At 41.6% G+C, this 12,706-nt stretch overlaps 1 protein-coding gene across 1 annotated transcript in view; it reads left to right on the forward strand.

Annotated features, from left to right (window-relative positions):
* Positions 1 to 1,887: 1,887 nt before the first annotated feature.
* Positions 1,888 to 12,706, forward strand: part of PPP6R3 (protein phosphatase 6 regulatory subunit 3) — a 3,115,682-nt gene continuing 3,104,863 nt past the window's right edge. The window contains exon 1 of the mRNA XM_044065977.1: positions 1,888 to 1,964. The gene's annotated coding sequence lies outside the window, so the exon portion shown is untranslated. The remainder of the gene's footprint in view (positions 1,965 to 12,706) is intronic.

Consider the following 12,706-nt stretch of genomic DNA (forward strand, 5'->3'; position numbering starts at 1 on the left):
TAACATTAATTGTACGCATTATGTCACTGCCTAATATGAATGGTATGTCAATCATGCCTCATTCATATGCAACTTTTCACGCTAATCACCGGATCCACGCTGGGGTTGCCACCTTTTCAAATGGCCAAAGTGGGACATTTTTGGTACAAACATCAGATTTTACAGGCCGACACATATCCACGGTCAGTACAAAGGACAGAACTTAACTTCTTTGCCTAAATAAAAGCTTATTCTTGTAGCATTTTAGTTGCTTATTCTGTTTCGTATAACATTTAGGTATTTTAGATACAGAATAACTGTTTTATGCAACTATTACATAAAATATAGGAAATAATTTTGTCCTAAAATCTCAGGACATTTGCCATTTTTACAATTTTTTGTCAGGACACAACTGCCCAAAGAGGGACTGTCCCTCGCAAAGTGGGACAGGTGGTAACCCTAATCCACGCCCACTCCTGCGCAGAAATGAAGGTGAACAAGTAAACTACACTATCGCCAAAATTGTTGGGGGGGGGGGGGATTAATGGAGAGAGTTAATATTACTTTCCAAATATATACTTTTTTGTTTCCATCGTCCGTTGTGAAAAAAAATCCTAAACAAAACGGGGAATGTTATGAATAAAACATTGTGCTAGTTTGAAGTAGGAGGAACTGTTTTAACCTTGTTTTAGTTTAATGTTAAAAATACAAAATGCTAAGCATGCTATAATTCGCAAACTTGAGATAACGTTGTCAAAAACGTCCTACCCGATGTTTGTTTACTCAAATTACTGACACTGCCAAACCTCCACGTGACGTCTGGGACCAACAGTCTAAATTTCATTTTCCCAATCTTCACAAATCAGCAAGCAGACCTCTCCAATTCTTAGTGCAAAAAATCTGGACAAAGCCTGACAGAAGGCGGGGACAAATTTCAGAAATAGAGCCAGATTTTAAATATTGCTCTTATAAACTTAGAAAGTTGCTAAAATAAAAAGATCTTTCTTAGCATACATGTTTATGAAGGCTATGAAGTCTGAAACACAAATATATGCCATTATTTTGATACTTCAGTCCTCAGATCATCCCAGTGATTTGCCAGAAAATCACAAATTTTATGAGATCCAAAATATGAGTCAAAAATATGGACAGTTGACAGGTATGCAAGTCGGTTTTCTAGCTTCGAAACATTATTTTAGTAGCTGCCGTACAACAACACTGCACTCAATAAAAGTAAACCCTACACTGGAAGCTTACATCACAACAAATAATTTCATTAAGCATTTGGAATTGGCCCACGTCACTTAGCCAAAATTAGTATCTTTTTATAAACGTTTGTACTTTACCCTGGTCGAGGTCTCGATTAAATAAAGTTTCATTTCACAACCTGCCTTAGTACTGCAGCAGTTATACATTTCCAGACATCCCTGATTTTTTTACTCAAATTTTAGCTCTGTCCTCTTAATTCCTCATAAATATGACTTCTGTTGAAAATTTGGCAAATTTCGCATAATACAAAAAAAATGACAGTAATAAGAATTAATGTATACTATTATTTTGTTAGAGTCTAGGATTAACAGTATTACTACTACCATGTTAAAAGTGGCCCTAATCATTTTGTATTTATTCCTCGCTGGTTAAGACCTATGCAGATTAAATAAATTAAAATGACAGAGTAATTGAAATGGCAAAAAAGAAAAATGAATATTGTAAAAACAGAATGAGAGTACTCTGTTAATCCTGTTTGAATAGCTATTTTGAATCAGTAGTGCACAAACCCCATCCTTTTCACATCGAAACTAAAACAGCATATGCGTTTTCTTTTTCAGTTCATTATAATTGCATAAATTACGTCACGGCAGTAGGAGGTAGCCAGTAATAGTTGGCAGTAGCTCAGCGACGTGCTCGTATAATTTGTGCGACAGTGGTCACTTTTAAGGTTCATAGTGCGCGCCTTTCACTAACTAGGACTCAAGTTTTTACAGGTACTTAAATGGAAGTATATAGGTTTATAAGGGTTAAAGATTGGCCCTTTTCTTTCGACTAACGTTATAGTGATATAGAATTTTTAGCTTGTTTGTCTTAAGTAGATGGTAAAAAGAATAAAGTTTTGAGAAAACGGTGTTTTTGGAAAGTTCTGCAAGCTGTGGCATGAAGAAATTAAGGACGTCTAGTCAACAAGTCCAGTGAAGTTTGACATTCATTTTTTGTTTAGTAATTAGTAGTGCACTGTTTTGCTTTTTATCTTAGATCGATTGTCTTAAAACACCCCCCTAATTTACTTATGACCTTGTTACTGGAGCCAAACAAACAAGGTTCAGGCAATACACTAATTAAAAATGAAGTATGTGATAAACAAATGCAAGCTAACTTGAGAGGTAGTCTGTTTATCTATCTAATGCTGTTTAGATAAAAAAATGATGTAGCCTTTATAGTTGACATTTAACAGAGCGTTTATCACTGTACGGTTTTGCTGTATGGTTATTGTGATTGTTCTGCTGGGTACGTACTTCTGTAATGACATTGCGAATAGTACTACCTGATGTGGATGATCGTTCGTAAATTGTAGGCTTCATTATACCGACTCATAATAATCACTATTTCTTAGGCTTGCTTGCAAAAGTTGTTGTATTTATAGTTTTAAGGGTTACAGACAAGGAGTTCTGAGTCCTGGGTCCACGGGTGGAGAATGGTTTAGAATATGATTTCACAGAAAAATATCTAAATAGTCTGGTTATTGATTTTGTGTTTTTATGTGGTAGGTAGTGGTAGCTAGTGGCCAGTATATAATAGAATGAAAATAAGAATTTTAACTTTTTTTTTTAGGTCAGGCTATACAAGAGTAAAACAATACAGTGTTAAGTATAGTGGGTTAACTGAATATATATTTGTATATAACTTTAGTGCACTTTTGTTATTGTACTGTTCTATAATATTTCACTCCATTTTATTAAATATTGTAAAACCGTTCAACTGTGGCTGTTTTGTTTTGTGTAGAGATAATTTAAGCTCTTTAGAGTACTTGTATGCCTTTGGTAAAGTTGTACAAAGCCACTCCTATAGCTTTGGCCCTGGGCTATACTACCAGTTGGATAATAATATTGCACAGTAATAATTGGACACCCTTTTAACGCCTTTGAGTAGCTGATAATTATTATTGTGTGGTGGCAAGTTGGTACCATATAGTCTGGGTAAAAGGGCACAGCTGGAGAACCTGTGCCAGCCTTCCTCAGAAGTGGTTGTATAAACTCTTATCTCAAAAGTGTGTGTGTCAGCTACTTAGGCAGGGACACAAAGTACTGGTTGGACAGAGAGAGTGCTGGAGATTTAAGCTTGCCCACTAGGCTGAGATCTGGACCCTATAGCTGTGCTAGTGGGGAGTCTTATTGGGGACCTAGAGACCTGAAATCCAGTAGCTTCTGTACAGTGAGATTTGCAGGTGTTTTTGTACTCAGCAAAGAGTGAATACTCAAGAGTTCAGATCACAATTGTTTTATTTCTTTTTTTAGCTTAGTTAGTCAGGGTGAGCAGGCAGCATGTCAGCAGAGGGGTATGGAAAGCTGACATGGAGTCAGCTGGTGGAGATGTGCCAGGCTAGGGAACTGGTGCATGGAAACCCGACTAAGGCAGACCTGATTGCAGCTTTGGTTACAGCTGCATCAGAAAACAGCAACCAGGAGGACAGTCAGACTGGCAGTGGAGATAAAAATACCCTTGGAGAATGGACAGCTCAACCTTTCTGCAATGGACTTAAAAATCCAGTTGGAGCTAAAGATACTTGAGTTGGAGGCCAGGCGTGTGGAATTAGAAGCAGCTGAGAGACTGTGGCGTCTAGAGAGTGAGGAGAATGAGAAACTGCTACACCTAGAAGCTGAGGAAAAAGAGAGGCAGCATGGGAAGTAGATGCTGATTCTTCGCCAGGGTCATTGTGGTAATGGGGAAGGGAGTAACTGGACTCCAGAAGCACAAAAGGTCAGTAAATTTCTTCCGCAGTTTAAAGAGGGGGGATAATTTTGATAGTTTCATTCATACGTTTGAGAGGGTACGTAAACAGTATGAAGTTGACCAAGGGCTCTGGGTACGGTTCCTGACCCCCTTACTCTATGGTAAAGCTGTAACTGTATTATCCAAGATGTCTGACGTTGCATGTTTTGATTATACTGCTGTAAAAAAATTGTCTATTAGAGTTTTTTAAGTTACCACCTAAAACGTATAGGAAAAAGTTTTGGAAGCATAGATGCAAGGCAGATGAAAGTATGTGTGAATATGTTGCTGATAGACAATGTACTACTTAAGATGAGTTGGGGAAGAAGGGAGACCTATACCTGGCAAACAGGGCAGCCCTGCACAGGAAGGGGACCCCCAGTACTGCTCATGGGTCTAAAGGAACTTATGGTGGGCAGCACAGACTGCTCCAACAGAATCTGCCAGTAGCAGGGGAAACCACTAGTCCAGGTACATGTCCAGGAGCTAGGGTTAAATGTTTTCAATGCAACCAGTGGGGCCATGTGGCATACAGATGTCCACAGAGGCAAGGTGGGGAACAAAAGTTGAGGGAGCCAGTAAGTGGGAAGACAAAATGCCAGTAGTAGGTTGTCTTGAGACAACAGGGGTACTAAATTGCCATCCTGCAGATGTCCTGAGAGGGAAGGATTTGGATGAGGCAGTACCATGTGCTTATGCAGTTACACACAGTCAGGCTAGGAGACAAGTATGTGGGTCTGGTAGCCTGGGGGAGACCCAGACAGCATACTTGCAGCCAGGACTGGTGAGGTGGTTACTTCAGGGAGGGAGCTACTCTGTAGCAGTGAAACTGAAGGTGAGCCACGGCTGCTTGGGGGTACTGATGGTCCATTGGACAGAGTGACTGTAAAGGTAGAGGTGAGTAGTAGTACCTAGGCTGACGGTGAGGCACCACTGTCAGAGGATGCCAGACTTCCTGTGGAAGGGGAACTGGGAAGGGTTACAAGGAGAGAGTTGAGACAGGCTCAGCTCTCGGACCTTACATTGCAAGGCCTGAGGCAGGTAGCTTGGGAGGCACCTGATTCTCAAGGAAATGGGGAATCTGTATACTGGGACAAAGGGTTACTACACAGAGTGGACCCCTGAGGGAGGGCTAGAAGGTGAGAGAGTACAGCAGTAGGTAGTGCCTAGAGCCTACCATCTGGCACTTCTAGCCATAGCCCATGATATTCCATTTGCAGCAGGGTTACTGCAGGACCTGTGAGCAGTGCCAAAAGGTAGGAAAGGCAGGTGACGAGGTGAGAGCTCCTTTGCCTGTGATTGAGGAGTCATTTCAGAGGGTAGCTATGGATATTGTGGGTACCCCACATTCCACAGGGAAAAAGTATATCCAAGTGGTAATGGATTATGCTACACGATACCCTGTGGCAGTGGCTTTGTCCTCCATTGAGGCAGAGAACGTGGCAAATGTTTTGTTGGAGATTTTCAGCAGGGTAGGTTTCCCAAAAGAAATAGTGACTGACAGAGGTGCCAATTTCATGTCAGACCTGCTGGCTTGTCTGTGGAAGTCCTGTGGGGGTGAAGCACATGAAGACCAACCCCTATCATCCCCAGACTAATGGTCTTGTTAAGAGGTTAAACTCCTACAATCAAGTCCATGCTACTGGCATTTGCAGCTCAGTTTAAGAGGGAGTGGGACAAATATTTGCCCCAACTGTTGTTTACTTACAGAGAGGTTCCCCTGGAATCCACAGGTTTTTCACCTTTGAGTTTCTGTGTGGGCATAGGGTGAGGGGACCTCTAGATTTAATTTGAGGTGAGTGTGAGTCTCACAAGGAGTCTGTTGTGGCATACATCCTAAACGTCAGGACAAGGCTCGGGGAACTTATGGGCTTGGCCCAGGAGAAGCTGGCAGAAGCCCAACAACAGAAAAAGGTGTGGTATGACAGGAATGCTTGAGCTAGAGAGTATGCTGTGGGGCAGCAGGTAATTGTTCTCACTCCTGTCAGACACAACAAGCTGCAAGCAGCTTGGGAGGGTCCCTACAAGGTGGTAAGAAAGGTCAGTGGTGTTAACTACATGGTGGAATTGCTAGGCAGAAGGCAGGGGCACAAATTGTACCATGTTAACATGATGAAACTTTACCATGATAGGGAGATCCTTGTGCTGAGCATTTGCAGTGGATTGCAGGAGTCTTCTGAGGGAGATCTGTGGACTGATCACCTCAGTGGAAGGGGTGCCAATGTCCCAACAGTTATCTCCTACCCAGGTTCGAAAATCTGAGCCGTGTTGCACGAATTTGGGGACATGTTCACTGGGTAACCAGGGTGCACTCACCTGGTGTAGCAACAGGTGGATACAGGACCCCAAAGGCCTATTAGGCAGGCCCCTTATAGAGTACCTGAGGGAGTCAAACAGACTCTGATAGAGGAGGTACAGGAGATGTTGGAACTAGGGGTGATTCAAGAGTCCAACAGTCCCTGGGCCTCACCAGTGGTGCTGGTGCCAAAGAAGGATGGCAGCACCAGGTTCTGTGTTGACTACAGGAAATTAAATAGTCGCACAGAGTCCGATGCTTACTTCATGTCTAGGACAGATGAGGGCCTAGAGCAGCTGGGTGGGGCTAAGTATCTTACAACCATTGATCTTACCAAGGGTTACTGGCAAGTGCCCTTGACTCCCAGTGCTATAGTGAAGTTTGGTTTTGTGACTCCTTTTGGCTTGTATGAGTTCACAAATTTGCTTTTTGGGGTGAAGAATGCCCCAGCGACTTTCCAGAGGCTGGTAGATCATATCCTAGTAAGAGCAGGAGGGTTTGCTTTTGCTTACCTAGATGATATTGCTATCTACAGCCAGAGCACCTTCAGCATGTCGGGGAGGTGCTGGGCAGACTACAGAGGGCAAGGTTGACCATTAAGCTGAGCAAATGTCAGGTGGGTATGGAGGACGTCTCCTACCTAGGACATAGAGTGGGGAGTGGTAAGATAAGGCCAGAACCTGCCAAAGTGGAAGCTATTCAGGCATGGCCTGCACTTGTTACTAAAAAGCAGGTGAGGGCATTTTTAGGGACAGCAGTGTACTACAGAAAGTTTGTCCCCAGTTATAGTACCATAGCTGCACCCCTCACAGACCTGACAAGGAAGGACAGGCCAGGTAAGGTAGTGTAGACCCCAGCATGTGAGCAGGCATTCCAGAAGCTTAAAGAAGCTTTGGGAGGACCCCCTGTTTGCCAGTCCAGATTACAGCAAATAATTTGCTGTGCAGGTGGATGCTTCGAACCATGGGGTGGGGGTTGTACTTGGCCATATTTCTTCAGAGGGGGGAAGAGCACCCAGTGGTTTATCTCAGTCGTAGGCTCCAACCCAGGGAGGAATGCTATGCAGCTGCAGAAAAGTAATGTCTAGCCATAGTGTGGGCATTGCAGAAACTTCAGCCTTATCTGTATGGAAGGAAATTCACTGTGATGACAGATCACAATCCCCTAACGTGGTTAAACAGAGCCAGCCAGCAAAATGCTAAGATGGAGCCTAGGGTTGCAAGCATGTGATATGGCAGTGCAACACCACAGTGGGAGTAGCAGTGCCAATGCAGATGGGCTCTCAAGACAGGGAATGGGGTAGGTATACTCAGACCTAACCCTCTCAAGTGGCGTTTCTCAAGGGTCACTTGAAAAACTAGCTTGAGTTCTCCAGGGGGGAGATATGGGAAGACTGAGTGAAGATAGGTGAAGGCTGCCAGCCTAGCCAGATATGATTTTACACATAATTGTAAATATGAATGTTGAACTACAAGCTTGTTTCCTTAAATGAAAGAATATGCTGTGAAATGTTGAACTTAAAACAATGTAGCAACATTGCCCCCTGCCGTAAAGAAAGTTAAGTCAAGCATTTCATGCCTATCCCTTTGAAGTTAGAATTTAGAGTCAGTGAGTCTGGAGTGAAGCATCCTGCCTACTGTTTTAACTTGAGGAATAATTACGAGAGATTACATGTGGAATGTCTTTTATAGTTTTCTGCAGGTGCAAGATAACAATTATGTAGTATCTGTTAGCCTGGAAATACCAGGAAAGTGTAAAAGAATGATGTGATGTTTATCAGAACTGCAATTTCAATTTAAACAGAGAGCACCAGAGATTAAGCATTTTTGTCTTGACTATCTAACTCACAGCACTGTCTTGCTCATATGCAAGTTATCTTAGACTTCAATTTCTTTTAGAAATAGTCTAATATTTCTAGTTCCTAGCTAAGTGTTTTTCTGTGATGTCAGAACTGCAGTACTGAATTTAAGTATTTCTGTGTGATCTCTTAACTCTTGACTAGCACTGTGTAGTAAGAAGTATTATCTTGTTTTTATTAAATATTTTAAAACCTTTCAACTGTGGCTGTTTTGTGTAGAGATAATTTAAACTCTTTAGAGTACTTGTATGCCTTTGGTAAAATTGTACAAAGCTACTCCTATAGCTTTAGCCCTGTGCTATACTACCAATTGGATGATAATATTGCACATTAATAATTGGACACCCTTTTAAGGGCCTTTGAGTAGCTGATAAGTATTAGTGGGTGGTGGCAAGTGGTACTACCGTATCGTCTGGGTAAAAGGGGCACAGCTGAAGAACCTATGCCAGCATTCCCCAGAAGTGTCTGTGTGGTTGTATAAACTCTTGTCTTAAAGTGTGTGTGTGTCAGCTACTTGGGCAGGGACACAAAATACTGGTTGGACAGAGGAGCTGGAGATTTTAGCTTGCCCACTAGGCTGAGATCTGGACCCTATAGGGGGAGTCTTGTTGGGGACCTGGAGAGCAAGGGAGCGACCAGACCGGGACTGACTGTAATCTCTGTGTGCTCTTAAGGGAAATTGCACTTTACTGTGTGTATTTGTTATCCTTTCCTCATATATGAGACACCCTCTCTGGTGTTAGTGGTGAACATTGAGGCTCCTTGATTGCTGGGCCAGGGCACGGGCGTCAGTCACATTGTTTTGCCATGGGAGTGATTACTGTGAGCTCACTTTTTAATCAAAGAGGACAAGTTTGGGCATAATTTTTTAATATATCTGACTCGGCAAAGCCATGAATGCAGTAGTCTTGGAGTTTGATAAATTTTGGATGTGTGTTTCAGTGTTATCTTTCATATTATGTGTCTTGTTGCAAACAATGTACTAAACAACAATAATCTCCGCTTTAGTTTCTTGGACAAGTGCAAGTCACCCCCCTTCACCACACCCCCTGCTTACTGCTGTTTGAGATGCAGCAACTTTGAAGGGAGGATATTAACTTATTAGGTGTGTGAGGGCTAAAATTCTTCCATCTCCAGTTTGGAGGATGCAGGTGGTATCCATCCATCCATACACTGGTGCTGAGTCTCATGTGACTCCTGTGACAATGACTAAGGTTCTACTACCTACAGAGTTTGCAAGGCAGGTTGGAGACAGAAGCAGATTGCCAGGCCTTTCCTCTGAGTGTGTGTCATGCAGACACTTCTGCAGACAATTTAGATTCACCACTTTGCTTTTGTTTTTAGGGTATTGGAGGAAATGGAGTACCCAGAGAGCCCACGCAAACCCATGGAGGACATGCAGACGCCATACAAAATTGTGTGGGGTGATGGTGCTATTCACTGAGCAGTTGTGCTGCCCACACTGGAATTGTTCTCTGCCCAAAATATTTGTTTTAATGTATGGATCTATGTATTTGCACAAAACTGTCTTGTTTCAAAGGTTTTATTTACCTAGTGAACAGTTTTGTGCTATGAGGGTTAAGGAATTGCTTTTTGAGAAATGGAGCATACTGAGGTTCTCATTTTCAGACTTTATGACGTTTTAATTTTTAATTTTTTTTTTTTCAGGGCGGGGTGTTTAATGTCAGGTCAAGAACTTTGATTAATAGTTTGATCTGTGCCATGCTGCTGTAGCTAGAATAATGTTAGTTATAGGTGTCCTTTGGGAGAATTACATGACCTTTTAGTTGACATTTAGAAGGTCTGAGTTATGCAACCTATTTTCTAAGATATTGAAAGGTATGTGATCAACTATAAATGTATTATATAGATGGAGAATTGCAGTTTGGAGGTGTGATGATATGAGGTATTGCCAGCTATGCCAGGAGAGAGAGGGCAGTGGATGTGGAACCTATGGTTTCATAGGTAGCTGAAGTGTTGTAAAGAATGTCATTTGTATATCAAACTGATTTGTAGAGGTGCTTTTGTTGAAAACTGTATTTGTAAAGTTGCTTGTGTAAAAATGTACCAACAGTGGGTCCTGCTGGACAGAAGAGAAATATACCTATGTGACTGCATTGTAGCAGAATATACTAGAAGAGGCTAATTTCAGTCCAGCTAACTTTGGAAAATAGTCTGAAATTAAATTACCTGGTTTGGGCCATAAAGATCTTGGCAAAGCTCTCTGTATGTGTGTATGTATTATGAGACACAGATGCTAAATTCTAGTTCATTTTTTAGCTAAGCAGGTAGTGTGGGAACTCTAGTCAGATGACCAGATGTATGTGTTCTGTAATCAGCACTGAAATTATGTTTTAATACTGGATGAGACAGAAGTCTTAGAACAGTTTGTTTGCGAAACCTGACGAGAAGGAAGACCACTCCCCCTTCATCTTGCCTTGCTCTAATAAGTGAACCGGGGTCAGTAATTCTTTAGCTCAGTCAGGAAAATAACAAGAGTATTGTTTTTCTGTATCTGTGTGAACCTTTCAATCTGTTATTTTTAATAGTTCCTGTGACTGAAACTCTGGTGTTTGTTTTAAATAGGTATTTAGTATTTTTATGTTCTTTTTTTATTAAATATATTTAAACTTTTCATTGCATCTGGTCTTTTAGAAAATATTTTAACCTTTTGAGAGTACTTCTATTTTATTTGGTGACACTTTGGCCACTTCTGAAAGCCTTGCTGCATTGGTCAGACACTACCATTTGTATTAGTATTACTTGGTATAATTGAGTACCCTTGTAAGAGCCTTAAAGTAGCTGGCTTTGAGCTGTTCTGGTGGCAGTATCTACCTTAGGCAGAGGAGGCATGGCTGGTAAATCTGTGTCAACCTTTCCCAGGTGTGTGTGTTAGCTACTTGGAGCAGGGACACAGAGTATTGGTTTCACAAAGATTGTGGTGGAGGACTTGGCTTGGAATACTTGGCTGAGGACTCCATTTCTATAGCTGTGTCAGTGGGGAGTCTTATTTGGAGCCTGGAGAGGGAGAGAGGGAAACCCAGCCCCAGGACAGAGTGTGCTCCATGTGTGCTCTTAAGGGGAATTGTACTTGGTGCAGAGAACTGCATCTGCAAATACTGCATCTATTTTTGTTTAAAGTGTCTGTGGTGAGGATTGAGAGTCCTTTACAACTGGCCCAGCGTAGGTAAGGATTGAGGATCCTTTACAACTGGCCCAGAATAGGTAAGTCCTAGGAGATATTGTCATTGTGCACATTTGTGGAACTGCCATGTTTTTTTTCCATGTCTGTGTAGATTATGAAGAGTATGGGTCCGGGTACATGGTCTTGTGGTATTCCTGTCTGGGTATGCTTAGGGTCCAGCATAAGTGTTATCCAAATGTACTGATTGGGTTCTGTTTTATGAATGGTGTTGATATCAAAGTAGTGAGTTTGTTGAGATACCTATAACTTCTAAACTTTTGATGGCTAAATAATGGTTTATAGTATCAACTTGGAGAATAGGTTGAGAAGTGAGAGTGGCTAATATTCATTGATCATGCCTTTCCACCCTCCCTCACCATGTAAGCAGCTCATGATTGTCTTCTTCCAGAGTGTATTGTCATCATTTTATTTGAGCAGACATGGTAGAAATTGGAATGGCAGTGGCATCCGTGGTGGTTCTGAGGAATTTTGAAAGTAGCTTTGTTTGCACCATTTATGTTTCAAAGAAGCTTCAATATTGCAGAATTTGTACCTGCTGAAATGAAGAGAAATCCTGGTTGCCCTGGAGTGGATTAAGTGGGAAATTTGTAAGTGATCATTTTTCAGTGTTAGGATTTATAGGCAATTTTTTTTATTTTCTTGTGTTAGTGCTTTGCTTTCTGTCATGTTTCCTTTGGATTTTCTACTGTATGTTATGCTTTCATGGTGAAATGTGATTTCTATAGCTTTTGAGGGCCATTGAATACCAGTAAAGCTGGAACTGCATTTAAGCCTGGCGTATAAACATGCCTGGGACTTCAAGGAAGGTTGTGGTAGAAAAGTGTTCTGTGATGGTGACCAGTTCAGGGTGTCATAATAGTTTTGTTTTAATATTGGGTAGCATAGATGGATGGGAAGGATCATTTAATATTGGTAATTGTGGTTCCAGTCTGCTTGACACCTGTAGAAGCAGAGGTTGGTATCTAGTGTAGGATATTATTTCTTGTAATCCGAGGTCTTGTCGGATCTGATTCATAAATAAGGACTAGACAAGAAGTCCTACATAAAATTGACAGCAACATAAGATAGTGTGGGAAAGGTATTTGATGCTGTCATTTAATTATCTAGCTAGGTTTACCTTAAAGGAAAAGTCCAGCTGTCACTTAACTATCCCAAGCTTTCTTTTCTCTCTCTAGTTTAGTTCCAGTATGGTTTAGGTACCAAGAACCAGCTTGTACTTCACAAAACTTTTAATTTCCTCTCCTTGTAATCCAAGGAGGAGAAAACCCCACTTTTTTTTTTTAAGCTGGAACTCTCACATGCTTTGGCAGAGAAATTTATCTCTGCCTGTTTGACATTACCAAAGACATGGGAACATCTGTAGTTTTACCCCCCCCCCCCCCCG

The sequence above is a fragment of the Protopterus annectens genome, chromosome 3.part0, assembly GCF_019279795.1.
Source record: "Protopterus annectens isolate FY-2018-M chromosome 3.part0, PAN1.0, whole genome shotgun sequence".
In the NCBI taxonomy this organism is placed as follows: domain Eukaryota; kingdom Metazoa; phylum Chordata; order Ceratodontiformes; family Protopteridae; genus Protopterus; species Protopterus annectens.